Source organism: Mustela nivalis (genome assembly GCF_964662115.1).
Source record: "Mustela nivalis genome assembly, chromosome: 2".
NCBI lineage: Eukaryota > Metazoa > Chordata > Mammalia > Carnivora > Mustelidae > Mustela > Mustela nivalis.
Genome location: NC_139021.1, coordinates 131941024 through 131954876, shown reverse-complemented (window position 1 = coordinate 131954876; position 13853 = coordinate 131941024).

Genomic DNA, 13853 nt, shown 5'->3' with positions numbered 1-13853 from the left:
CCGGGCAGGCCCCCCGACAGCCTGGTCCTGGTATCCGGGGGTGATGAAGGAGGGTCTCTGAAGAGGGTAGGCCATCTTGTCCCTCATTAGTTAGTGTACCAATGGTCCCCATTTCTGGTGGTTCTTTGTTAAGTGTCACATAGGCCAGAGAGTTCCTGGCCACTAATTGTGAAGAACTCTGTCTCCAGGCTCTAAAATTTGGCTGGAGAAAACCCCAATGCTCAAACCCCAACGCTGGTCCCTGTGGCTGGGGGGGATCCTGTCCAGAGACACCGTCTGGTTTCTCCTCTGGCGTGTGTTTCTCCTTTAGCATGCCCTCCCCAACCACAAAATCACAGCCTTTATAGTGGGGGGAGAACAGAGTGCTCACCCCAGCCAACCTTTCCACCAAGGCCCCTTTTGTTTTATTTCCCCCCAAAAGATGCTGTGCTTTGCAAGATTGGGCCTGCCAAAAAAGCTGTACTAGGTCATAATTCATATATTTGGCTGTTATTTTTCTTTTTAAAAATCAATCAATGGCTGTGCCTGCCCATTCAGAGATTGGATCTGAATGGTAACAAGCATGACTTTATGCTTTCATGAAAGGGTGAGGCCTTGCGGGTATGTGCAGAATGTTTGTTTTTTTATGCATGTTTTAAAATATACACAACATAAAACTTACCATTGTTAACATTTCTAAGTGTGCGGTCCAGTGGCTATAAGTGCATTTATACTGATGTGGAACTATCACCATTGTAGATTTCCAGAATTTTTTTTAACATCCCACACTCCAACTGTGGACCCAGTGAACATGAACTCTCCATTCCTCCAGGCTGCTGGTAACCACCATTCTACTTTCTGTGTCAATGAATTTGACTACTCTATGTCCCTCACCCAAGTGGAATCAAACAGTGTTTGTCTTTTGTGTCTGGCTTATTTCACTGAGCAGAATGTCTTTGCAGTTCAGCTGTATTGCATCATATGCCAGAATTTTCTTTTATTTTGGGCTGGATAACATTACATTGATGTATATGCCACATTTGGTTTAGCCATTCTTCCATTGGTGGACATGTTGATTATTGTGAATAATATGCAGACTTTTAAGATATTAGAAGTTCCTGAAAATAATGCCTGTGTGACCCTAAGGACAGAGACCCCAGGTTAGAAACTTAGGATTGCTCCCAACTCAGCATTGATGGGTAAGAAAGAAGAGATCAAGGAAGCTGTGATTTATCTCAGTTCCCTGTGCTCAACCCACTGTTCTGAGCTTCTGCTGGGCTTTATTTCTTCACCAGAGTGGCTGGAAAATTGTATGTTCCCTCCGTGGGATGAGAGCTTATAAAGTTATTTTATTTTTTTAAAGATTTTTTATTTATTTAGTTATTTGACAGAGAGAGATCACAAGTAGGCAGAGAGGCAGGCTAAGAGAGAGAGAGAGGAGGAAACAGGCTCCCTGCTGAGCAGAGAGCCCGATGCAGGACTCGATCCCAGGACCCTGAGATCATGACCTGAGCTGAAGGCAGTGGCTTAACCCACTGAGCCACCCAGGCGCCCTAAAGTTATTTTTGTAACTATAGCTTGATTATCTTCACCGGAATCCTCTGTCCCAACACCTGGACCCTGTCAGGAGTCTTGTCCAGTTATCCCAAGGACACAGTAAACAACGCAGTCTTCTCCTGATGTGCCATCCTTCGCCTATGGGCTGGCTGGGTCTCCTAAGGTGACTGCCCTTTCATAGGCGGAAAGTCTGAAGACGAATTGGATGTGTGATGGGTGAAAAGGGCCAGAGACCTGTTGACACTGAGCACCCCCAGTTCTGAGGACTCTTGGAGGGACTCCGTGTCCTGTCCTGCCATGTGCAGCACGAGGGGCCATTCTAAGCAGGGGTCTCCATGGATGAATAGCCTCTTGACTTCCCCAAGGCCATGCAGCCCTCAACAGACCAACGTGAGCTGGAGGCAGGCGTCCGGTTGGGACCCCACAAACCACAGTCTGCCCGACCCTATGCTGAGGACTTTCTCTTGGGGCCTGGAAGATGCATGAGTTGATTTGGGTTGGAATGGAGGGTGGAGCTGGCAAAGGAGGGCGAGAGCCCCCTATCATTAGTCTACTGTGTATTCATCCAGAAACCCAGGTGAGAGCCAAACCGAGAGCTGGGCGGACAAAGCATTGCTATTAAGCTCTGTACCTTTTTGCATCCGTTTCCTCAGCTCACCCCTGAGAAGTGCCACTGACGAAAGATAGATGAGAAGGAGGTAACCCAAATGGGCTTCATTACAAGCAAACAATGTTGAATCGACAATAGCTTCCTTGTGGAATAACCCAATTATGTATGTTTATGGCATTTTATTGTCGGTTTTTTCTCTCTCAACACAAACGCTCCATAATCATTGTGGAAATTTTACAACATTTAGATAAGCAAAGAGAAGAAAATAAAAAGCACCCAAATGCCATCACCAGAGATAAGCACAGAGTCATTTGCTCTACATAAATATCCGTATGTTTTAAAATTTTGTACAGTTTTATTAAGGCAAATTTGAATACAACAAATTTCCCCCATCTGAATTGTATACTTTGGTGACTTTTAGCTGATTGTGTAAGCACCACCACACCCAAGATATTCCAAGATATTCCCTTGTGCCTAACTGCAGTCAACCCTCTCCCCAATTCCCGGCCCCAACATCCACCCAAAATGTCATGTGCATGGACCCACACAGTGTGTAGCTTTTTGAGTCTGGTTTTTTCCATTTAGCATCATGTCCTTGAGACTGATCCGTGTTGTGTGTATCGGTCCTTTGTTCTTTTTATTGCTGAGTGGTATTCCCGTGTACGGCTATGTCACATTTTATTTCTCTGATCATCAGTTGATGGACATTTGGATGGTTATTCAGCTATGACTTTATGAATTATGAATAATGCTGCTATAAATGAATTCATGTAAACGTCCTTAGAGTAAATGTGTTTTCAGTTCTCTTGGCGTGGGTTTGCTGGGTTGTGTGGTGAATGTATAGTTTAACCATGTAAACAACCTTCAAGGTATTGTCTGAAGCTGCTGCACCATTTTGCACTCCCATCAGCAGTGGATGAATGTTCCAGTTGTTCTCGCTAACGCTTAGTCGTACTACTCTTGTAAAAAAGTCCCTGAGGATTAGTGATGCTGGGCATCTTTTCATAGGCTCATTGGTCATTCATAAATCTATTATAAATGTTTCCAAATGTGATTATATTGTAGAGACTATAGTACAATTTGCCCTAAATCTAAGAGGAACTTGTCACTAATAGATTATTATTTTCTTAGAGAGGGGAGTGGCAGGGGGAGAGGCGGAGAGAGACAGAAACTTAAGCAGGCTCCACACCCAGCATGGAACCCAACGTGAAGCCCAGTGTGGGGTTTGATCTCACAACCCTGAGATCATGACCTGAGCGAAAATCAAGAGTCGGGCACTTATCCGACTGAGCAGCCCAAGTGCCCCCTACTAATCGATGATTTTTAAGCCCATCAAGAATGGATTTGAAGCAAGATATGTAAAGAGAACATGTGTGAGAAGGGGATTAGGGGATTGGGAATGGCCTCTCTGGGAAGGTGACATTTGTATACAGCTGTGAATAAAGCAAGAGAGAAAGCCATGTGAATTGCTGAGGAAAGAACAAGGCAGATAGAATATCATTTGCAAGGCCCCTGAGACAGGAAAGGGATCAATGAAAGAGGAATTAATGCATATCGAAGGGTACTAAATTTCAAGAACTACATTTCTGGTCAACTGAAAACTGTTAAAAGCCAGGCACAGTAAAGTGCTTTTGCCCGCGATATATTTCTCCCAAGAGACCGTAAGCTCCATGAGGACATGTCTGTTTCACTCACCTTTGCATTCTCAGATCTAGGACATTGCCTGGTACATAGGAGGCACTCAGTAAATGTCTTTTGAATGGGTGACATAATGAAATACACAAGTATTTATGACTATTCCCATATTACAGATGGGAAACCCAGGTCGCGGAGAAGGTAAGTTAACTCACTAAAGGGCTCATAACTAGATGGTGGTAAGATGTGGACTCACATCTTCATCTAGCCGGCCAGAAAGCACAGGTTTTGCAACTCCCCCATGCTGCCGTGGATTCTCCTTCCTGTATTTGGGAAATTGAGGTTTGGAATAAAACAGAGAGGCTTGATGGAGGTCCCCTTTGATCCAGAAATAAAACCAGCCAGCCACAGGCTCCAGGCTGCCGTTTTGGCTGGAAGACCACATTTCCATCACATTTAGTGAATTCCAAAACTTGGGGATGGAAGGCGTACTAGGCGTTTAACTAAAAAGGTAAAAACTTAGTTTGATCCAGTTTCACATCAAGTCTCCACAGGCTGAAAGCAATCATCCTTTTGCTTCCTGTGCCTTTGCAGCCCGTGATGGGGCCAGAGCTGCCCGGCTGGTTAGAGTTTGCCTTGCCTTGAGTTGTTTGTGTTCTCTTGCTAGCTGCAGTGCCTGGGCCTCTGAATCCTTGTCACCAACAAATGTAGCTGTTGTCATGTGCAAGCATCCAAATTAATGTGGGTGGAAAAACCCAAGTTTAGTGATTTGGGCAAATTAGTTTATCTGTCCCATGGCCAGGGGCTGTGTTAAATCCCTCTCTGTTTGAGGAGTAATCACTCCCCAGCCCACTCTGTCTTCCTCTCCACAGGGAGGTTAGAACAGCCCAAGCCAAGCTGTTTTTGTGACGGGGCAAGCTACATTTCCGTGTTTGGACCAGCCCCAAGGAAGAGTATTTTACACAACTATTTTGTTCATTCACAGTGCTGTCTGAAGGTCCTCTGAAGCCACCTCTAATAGTCAAAATCACCCCTTTATTCTCCTCTAGTCCACGTCTTTGGAAAATGACTCCATTCCCTCTGCGATAAATTATAGACAATAAACTCATTCTGAAAGCCCTGAGTGTTTATTTTCTGCTTTCCATCGCATTAGTAGATTTCTCTCTTTTGCATCTTTACTGTGAATGAAAAGTCTCCAGGCAAATAGCCATACCCCCAGAAAAGGGAGACAGTAGGCTATGTTACCACCGACATGACTGCAGTATTCCCATTTTACAGATGGGAAAACAGAGTGGCGTAGAGGCCCAAGAATGTCCTTGAGGCCCCCACATCTTGCAAGTGGGGAAAATCAACACCAAGTTTCAGGCTCTGTGGGCTGCAGTCCACTGTTCTTGACAAATCACCAAGCTTCTTGGTGAGCTCCCTAATTTTAGGCTTATGTGACAAGTTTAGATAAAACTTAAATCTGGTATGTGTATGCTCACCAAACCTAGTGTCTGCTGACTCTGGAAACATGGGCCTCTCACAGTGCAGCAGGCAGAGATAGAAAAGACAAAAGCTGACATGCGGTGTACTACTTTCTTTCTTTTTTTTTTTTTTTAAAGATTTTATTCATTTATTTGACAGAGAGAGATCACAAGTAGGCAGAGAGAGAGAGGAGGAAGCAGGCTCCCTGCTGAGCAGAGAGCCTGATGCGGGACTCAATCCCAGGACCCTGAGATCATGACCCAAGCCGAAGGCAGCGGCTTAACCCACTGAGCCACCCAGGCACCCCTGTGGTGTACCACTTTCATGGTTGGCCAAAGAAGCAATGGAATAGCCAAGGAGTGTCAGAAAAGAATTCCCTAAGAAGCTTGAAATAAGTCTTAAAAAAAAAGATTGTATTTATTTATTTGACAGAGAGAGAGAGATCACAAGTAGGCAGAGAAGTGGTGGGAAGCAGGCTCCCCGCTGAGCAGAGAGCCCGGTGTGGGGCTTGATCCCAGGACCTTGAGATCATGACCTGAGCTAAAGGCAGAGAATTAACCCACTGAGCCACCCAGGTGCTCCTTGAAATAAGTCTTGAATTAGAGACAGCCAGATGGAGAGCAGGGTTTGAAGCAGGGAAGTGATGCACTCAGATCTTCTTCTGTTAAAGCTTATACTGACAGCGGGTAGAGAGCGACTCGGAGGGGAATGGAACTGGAGACCAGTGAGAGAGGAGGTATGTGGGGGGCAACCCAGCGAGATAGGCCGGGACTGGCAAAGGCAGTAGGACTGGAGAAAGGACAGCACGTTCATGGGATGTTTGAGAGATCAATTCAGTATTTTCTGGTAACTACTAGGATGTGAGATGGGCCATCATTCTAGGATACTTCTAGTTGTCACGACTGGCTGAAACAGAAGGTTTGAAAAATAGTCAAGTGCAAACTATTGGTTGATCCAGAAGCTCAACGATGTCACCAAGGACCACACTGGCTCCTTTCCTTGGCTCTGCTATCTACAGTGTGAACTCGGTCCTCAGGCGGGCTTTCCTCAGGGTGCAGAATGCAGAGATCAGCAATCAGACATACCTGCTTTCTTACTTACACTGAGAGAGAAAAAGAGAGAAGGAATATCTGAATAGCTCTTCCTGTGACTTTCTCCTAAGAGAACACAGTAACTTCTCAGAAGGAAGTAGGAAACTTATACTGGTTCATATTAAGTCAGGTGTCCTTTCCTGAACCAATCCCCATGGCTAGGATAATGTCACATTCTGAATTCCATGTTCTTTGATGGAATTCCGGAAAAGGGAAAGGGGAAAAGATTACAATGATTGATTTAGACAAATCAAGGTCAACCCCTGGAACTAGAGTCAATCCCCAATCTAATTAATCTGGGGGCGGGAGTGACAGATTAATGGGAAGTTGGATCCATTAGAACGTCTTTCAGCTGCAAGAAACATAATACTGTAAATCAAACTGACTTTTATGCAACAACAAAGTCAAGTTATTATCTTACATAATGCATTGACTATTAGTAAGATCAGATTATTATCTTTCCATAAAAAGACCCAAGGCAGGAAGGACCCAGTTTTAATTAAGTCAGCAGCTCAGTGATGTCAAGACCCAAGATTTGTCCCCTCGGCATCTTCATTTTGGGTATATTGGTATTACATGCAGCCTCTGTCCCCTCCGGACTACAAGACAGCTGTGCTTGGCAAATCCCATGACAATGTGTAAAAGAAGAAGGATAGCTCTTGCAGAAGCAAGAGAACCTTTGCCAGAAGACTCAATCACACCTACCCTTAGACGGCATTGGCAGCATTGTGTCATGTAATTACAACCAAACTAGTCATGGGCAAGGGGAACAGAACCACTGTGATGAACTTAATCAGACCCTCCCTGGTGCTCTGATGGCACCACATTTCCCTAAACACATGGCTACATAGGGGTGGGTGGGTGCATGTCTGAACAACATGGTCCTGTTGGGAAAAAGAAAGGGGAGTGAACAGGTGTTAGATAGGCAACCACCAGTGACGGCTACAAGGAGTGACCAGGAGAGGCCCGTGAGGAATTCTGGGTAGGATGACTGGGCAATTGAAACTTTGCCACCTGAGTCTATCTCAAGAGAAAAAATTTTTGGACCTGGTGAATAAGAGATGCTCATGTACCAGCCACAGTGAGAGGTCTAGAAGGCAGCTAGCTATATGTAAGGCTTAGACATCCCTCCCTTTAGAAATTAATTAATTAATTAGTTAATTAATTAATTTTATTTATTTATTTTAAATTACATATAATGTACTATTTGCTTCAGGGGAACAGGTCTGTGAATTGTCAGGCTTACACAATTCACAGCACTCACCGTAGCACATACCCTCCCCAGTGTACATCACCCAGACACCCTCTCCATACCCCCTCCCCCCGGCAACCCTCAGTTTGTTTTGTGAGATTAAGAGTCTCTTATGGCTTATCTCCCTTCTGATCCCATCTTATTTCATTTTTTTCCTTCCCTACCCCCCACAACCTCCCACCCTGCCTCTCAAATTCCTCATATCAGTGAAATCATATGATAATTGTCTTTCTCTGATTAAATTATTTCACTTAGCATAGTACCCTCTAGTTCCGTTCATGTCATTGCAAATGGCAAGATTTCGTTTCTCTTGATGGCTGCATAGTATTCCATTGTGTATATATACCACATCTTCTTTATCCATTCATCTGTTGATAGACATCTAGGTTCTTTCCATAGTTTGGCTATTGTGGACATTGCTGTTATAAACATTTGGGTGCACGTGCCCCTTCAGATAGCTACATTTGTATCTTTAGGGTAAACACCCAGTAGCACAATTATTGGGTCATAGGGTAGCTCTATTTTCAACTTTTTGGGGGAACCTCCATGCTGTTTTCCAGAGTGGCTGCACCAGCTTGCATTCCTACCAACAGTGTAGGAGGGTTCCCCTTTCTCTGCATCCTTGCCAACATCTGTTGTCTCCTGACTTGTTGATTTTAGCCATTCTGACTGGTGTGAGGTGGTATCTCATTGAGGTTTTGATTTGTATTTCCCTGATGTTGAGTGATATTAGCACTTTTTTGTGTGTGTTGGCCATTTGTGAACATCCTCTTTTTATTTTTTTTTAAAGATTTTATTTATTTATTTATTTGAGAGAGAGAGAGAGAGAAAAAGAGACAGCATGATAGGGGAGAAGGTCGGAGGGAGAAGCAGAGCTGGGAGCCCAACGTGGGACTCGATCCCAGGACTCTGGGATCATGACCCGAGCTAAAGGCAGTGGCTTAACCCACTGAGCCACCCAGGTGCCCCAACATCCCCTTTTAAACAGCCCCCTTGGGGCGCCTGGGTGGCTCAGTGAACCGGTTAAGCCGATGCCTTCGGCTCAGGTCATGATCTCAGGGTCCTGGGATCGAGTCCTGCATCGGGCTCTCTGCTCAGCAGGGAGCCTGCTTCCTCCTCTCTCTCTTTGCCTGCCTCTTTGCCTATTTGTGATCTCTCTCTGTCAAATAAATAAATAAAATCTTAAAAAAAAAAAATAAACAGCCCCCTTTCTCTCTGGCTTCTAAGACACCATACTTCCTTGTTTTACCTCCTATCCTTCTGTCAGGGCTTCTTTGACCTGTTCTTGGCACTTTGTCTGCCATCCATCCCTGGAATATTGAGATCCCTCGGGGTTCTGTTCTAGGCCCTCTGCTTTAAAAAAAAAAAAGAAAGAAAAATTGTGGGGCACTTGGGTGACTCAGCTGGTTAAGGGTCTGCCTTTGGCTCAGGTCATGATCCCATGGTCCTGGGATCAAGCCCTGCACTGGGCTTCCTGCTCAGTGAGGAGCCTGCTTCTCCTTCTCCCTCCCCCTCTGCCGCTCCTCCTGCTTATTCTCTCTCATTCTCTCTGTCAAATAAATAAATAAAATCTTTTTAAAAATTGTATTTCATTCCTATATATATTTCCTCTAGGTGGTCTCATCTTCTCCCGTGGCTTCAATTGCCCAAATGAATGACTTCAGCAAACCTGTCTTTCTCTTCTCAGTTCCAGGCCTCATATCAATTTTTTAAAGGATTTTATTTATTCACCTGACAGAGAGATAGAGAAAGCCAGAGAGCACAAGTGGAGTGAATGGCAGAGGGAGAAGCAGGCTCCGCATTGAGCAGGGAGCCCAATGTGGAGCTCAATTCCAGAATCCTGGGATCATGACCTGAGCCAAAGGCAGACACCTAACTGACTGAGCCACCCACGTGGCCCAGGCCTCATATCTAACCACTCACCGGATCTCTCAACCTGGACTTTTGTCTCTCCTCACCCCCCAGAATCTCTATAATATTTTCTCCATTATGTGTTCCTGACGATTCTGGGCATTTTTTTCCTCTTATATAATAGATTATGCCGCTGTAACTTCTAGCCACGTCTTCACCCAGCTCTACTGCTGTCCTAAGTCCCTGTTGTCATATCCCTCCATTCTCTACTCTCTTCTCCTGCTCTGCTGAATGTATTGTGGGCAAGGGGCAGGGGGGCGGCAAATCCCTATAGACCAGGTTTCCCAAACTCCTGTGTCAGAGGGATACAAGATTATATTATTGTTTCCAATTATTTACTCTCTTCCCTGAAATAGGAGTATAGAACCCTGTATTACCAAGTGCATTATAATGCCTCCCTGCAGATTAATATACTTCTCTGTCCCCTTAACATTGAGTCTGGCTGCTTACTTTAGCCAGTGGGAAGTGAAGTTCGATATCAACACTGACTAGAAGCTTTAGGAGCCTCAGTGCAGTTCAGCTGTTCCTCTTCTCCCTCTACCATGAGACCAAGATAAGAACTGTTCCCTTCATCAAGATTCTAGAATAACAGATAACATGGAGCAGAGTCAAAGCCAATCTGTAGCCCGAACCTGTAATCTGAGAAAAAAATGAATGTAGTGAGATTTCGGGCGATGGAGGGGAGGGCTGTCCGCTAATGCAACATTAGCTAGAAAAAGCTGACTAATAGAAGGATTGGTGCAAGTTGCAGAATGCTGTCCTTAAGTATGTGCCATTGTGGGGCACCTGGCTGGCTCAGTGGGTTAAGCGTCTGCCTTTAGCTTCAGTCCTGATATTAAAGTCCTGGGATCAAGCCCTGTGTCTGGCTCCTTGCTCAGCAGGAAGTCTGCTTCTCTCTCTCCTTCTACCTGCCACCGCCGCCCCCCCGACCTCACCCCGGCCACTTGTGCTCTCCTCAATAAATGAAATCTTAAAAAAAAAAAAAAATATGTGCCATTGCTTCTGAGTGGTGGGGAGCAAGTGGTGAGGCTTTTGGTCATTTAGAAGGCAGATCATGTTGGGCGCCTGAGTGGCTCAGTGGGTTAAAGCCTCTCCCTTCGGCTCAGGTCATGATCTCAGGGTCCTGGAATCAAACCCCACATCTGGCTCTCTGCTCAGCGGGGAGCCTGCTTCCTCCTCTCTCTGCCTGCCTCTCTGCCTACTTGGGATCTTTGTCTGTCAAATAAATAAATAAAATCTTTATTAGAAGGCAGATCATGGACCAAGTACCTTGTGAGTTTAGGCAAAAAGGTTGAGAAACAGGTTGTTACGAGTGTGCCTTAGTTGTTTTCAGCTGCATTTGACAGGCTGCTACAAGAAAGAGGTGAGCTCAGAAACGAATTGACTGTTTTGAAAGCAGAGATTACAACTCAGCCTTGGGACAGAGACCAGATCAAGGTCATGAGCAGTGGCTGCTAGTGAGTCTCTTGGTGGATAAATGACCCAGCGAAAAGAAACTTAAGAGTGCGGCTCTCCAACAGAGGAGAGGGTTGGTAAGTTCGAGTTCCCTAGCAGTGATTCCTACAGAGAGAGGTATGTCTTGAAAAGAATTATACGTGTGGTAATTGGCATACAGAACCACTAGAAGCAGGTCAAGATATAGAGGTGTGCAGCCAAGACACATCAGCTTGGGTTAAAAGATGTGATTGTTGGAGACCAACATTGGGTTCCCAAATTTCTGTGCACAGGAAGGAAGCTGAGAAAGCGGCTCCACCCCCCAGTCAGCCACAAGTTATGGAAAACAGGCTACTTCCAGGGACCTGAACGAGAACTTTATCAAGGAATGTTTCTACACCCAGTAGGATTTGGGAATTCTAAGAACCAATGATGATTGTGAGTCTCTCATTCTTTCTTTTGATGAATATTAGTATTTATTCAGTGTTTATTCTGTTCAACTGTCTCATATTAGGTACAGATGTGGGGGGCAGTAGATAATGTTTGTTTGTCTTTTAAGTTCATTAGTCTCTGGATCAAGAGAAGCCCTATCAGGACATAATGCAGAGACTATCATGAGACTTTAAACTTTGGCCCTCATGTCTTGATTGGTTGAAACTTTTGGGTGTCACTCTTTGCAGAAAGAGTGAGTAATATTTTTCATGCAAAAAGGAGAGAGATGAAAATTTATGATCAAGATGGTAGACTGTGATATTATTTTTACTATTTATTTGCTTCTTTCCCTGTAGGAGAATTACACAGCCCTCAACATGGTTACCCATTTGCTTTATCTGCTACAGGAGGAGTACATTTCCATAGCCTGTTGGCATCAGGCAAGGTCCTTCTGCTTTAGTGAATTGAATGTGAATGGAAGGGACATAGACCATTTCTAAACAAAAGCTTATGAGCCCACTCTGTGGTTTGGCCATTTCTTTTTCCTATCTTCTTGGTCTTGTTAGGGACAGGCTGGGGGATGCCACTTCAGCCTCAGTCTGCAAATGAGAAGGCATATGGGGCAGAGCCACAGGTGACTCATAGCATCACCAGGGAACTTGAACAAGAAATAAATGTTCATTCTTGTAAGCAACTGAGATTTTTTATATTGTTTATTACAGCAGCACAACTAGTCAAAATTTACTAAAACATATGCCTTCCATCTGGGCCCAGCCAATGGGAAACACCATCAGGAGACTGAAGGATATGAGGAAGGGAAAGAATACAGGTCCCTTTCCTTCTCCAGGCAGCCTCTCCAGCACCAACTCTATCTCCAGATAGGCCATCCCCCTGGGATCCCTGTTCCTGACCATGGGCCCTGAGCTCCTCCCTTGGGTGACGCTGCCTTGTCCTCCAGTCTGGTCCCTCTAGAATTCCTGTTGTTGCTAATCTGTATTTGACTTCTTAACTCTTCTTTTACTTACTGACTGACTCTCTGTGTTCAAGTCACTCTGGTTTAAACATTTTGAGTAGTTTTGGTTCAGTTGGACCCTATCTGATACACCATCCCATGGATAAATTTTGGAGTAACTATTGATCACTGAGGTCTCAAACTTTGTGTGATTTTTTTGGATAAAGATTTTATTTATTTATTTGACAGACAGAGATCACAAGTAGGCAGAGAAGCAGGCAGGGGGCAGGTGGGGGGGAAGCAGTCTACTCACTGAGCAGAGAGCCCAATGCAAGGCCTGATCTGAGGACCCTGAGATCATGACCCAAGCTGAAGGCAGAGGCTCAACCTACTGAGCCACCCAAGTGCCCCTGTGTGATTTTTTTTTTAAAGAAAGATACATTTGAATGTATATTTTTTAAACCATTGTCACCATTTAAAAATTTTTTTATTTAAATTCAATTAGTCAACAAGTAGTACATCATTAATTTCAGATGTAGTGTTCAATAATTTATCAGTGGTGTATAACACCTAGTGCTCATCATATCATGTGCCTTCCTTAATGTCCGTCACCCAATTACCCCAATCCCCACCCTCACTGTCGCCATTTTAAAGTGTAGAGTCCAGTGGTATTAGGTACATTCCCATTGTTGTGCGGCCATTACTAGCATTCACCTTAAGTATTTTTTCTCTTCTCAGACTGAAACTCCATAACCATTAACAGTATCTCCCCATTTCTTCTTTCCCCCAGCCCCTGGAAACTTCTACTGTCTGTGTCTGTGAATTTGACTACTCTAGGTACTTTAAGGAAGTGGAACCACACAGTATTTGTCCTTTTGTGACTGACTCATTTCACTGAGCATAGTGTCTTCAAGGTTCATCCATGTTGTAGCATGTATCAGAATTTCTTTCCTTTTTCAAGCAATTAGTCCCTCATCTTCTACTCCATCCAACCAATGGCCAGTTCCATTGATTCTACCTTAAACATGGCTCTGTCACTGCTCTTCTCTTTTGTCGCCCACATCCAGGGACTGGTCAGCATCTTCAACATTGGCCACTGGGGCAGCCTTCTCTGGGGTCTTTTGCTTCTAGTCTTAATAAAACTTCAACCAGGCTCCAAGCTGCTAACAGAACCACTTTCTAAAGCAGTTCTGATGGTGCCCCTTTCCTGCTAAAAACTCTTAGGTTGTCCATTGCTTTTAGGGAAAAGTTCAGACCCTAAATTTTGCCTTCCAAGGCCCTCCACCAATTAACCCTGACCTATTTCTCTGGTCTCACCTCTTAATATTCCCTTTCTGGATTCTGCCTTGTCATCTTCATCTTATTAACCTCTTCTCTGCCTTCCAGGCATAGGTTAAGACTCACTTCCTTGTAGGGGCTCTCTGTTCCCATAATGCAATGTCCTGTACTTTGTCACTCTACTTATCCGAGTTTATTGTAATTATTTGCTGAAGTCTGCTTTCCCTTTGGACTATAACTTCTTTGAGGGCCAAG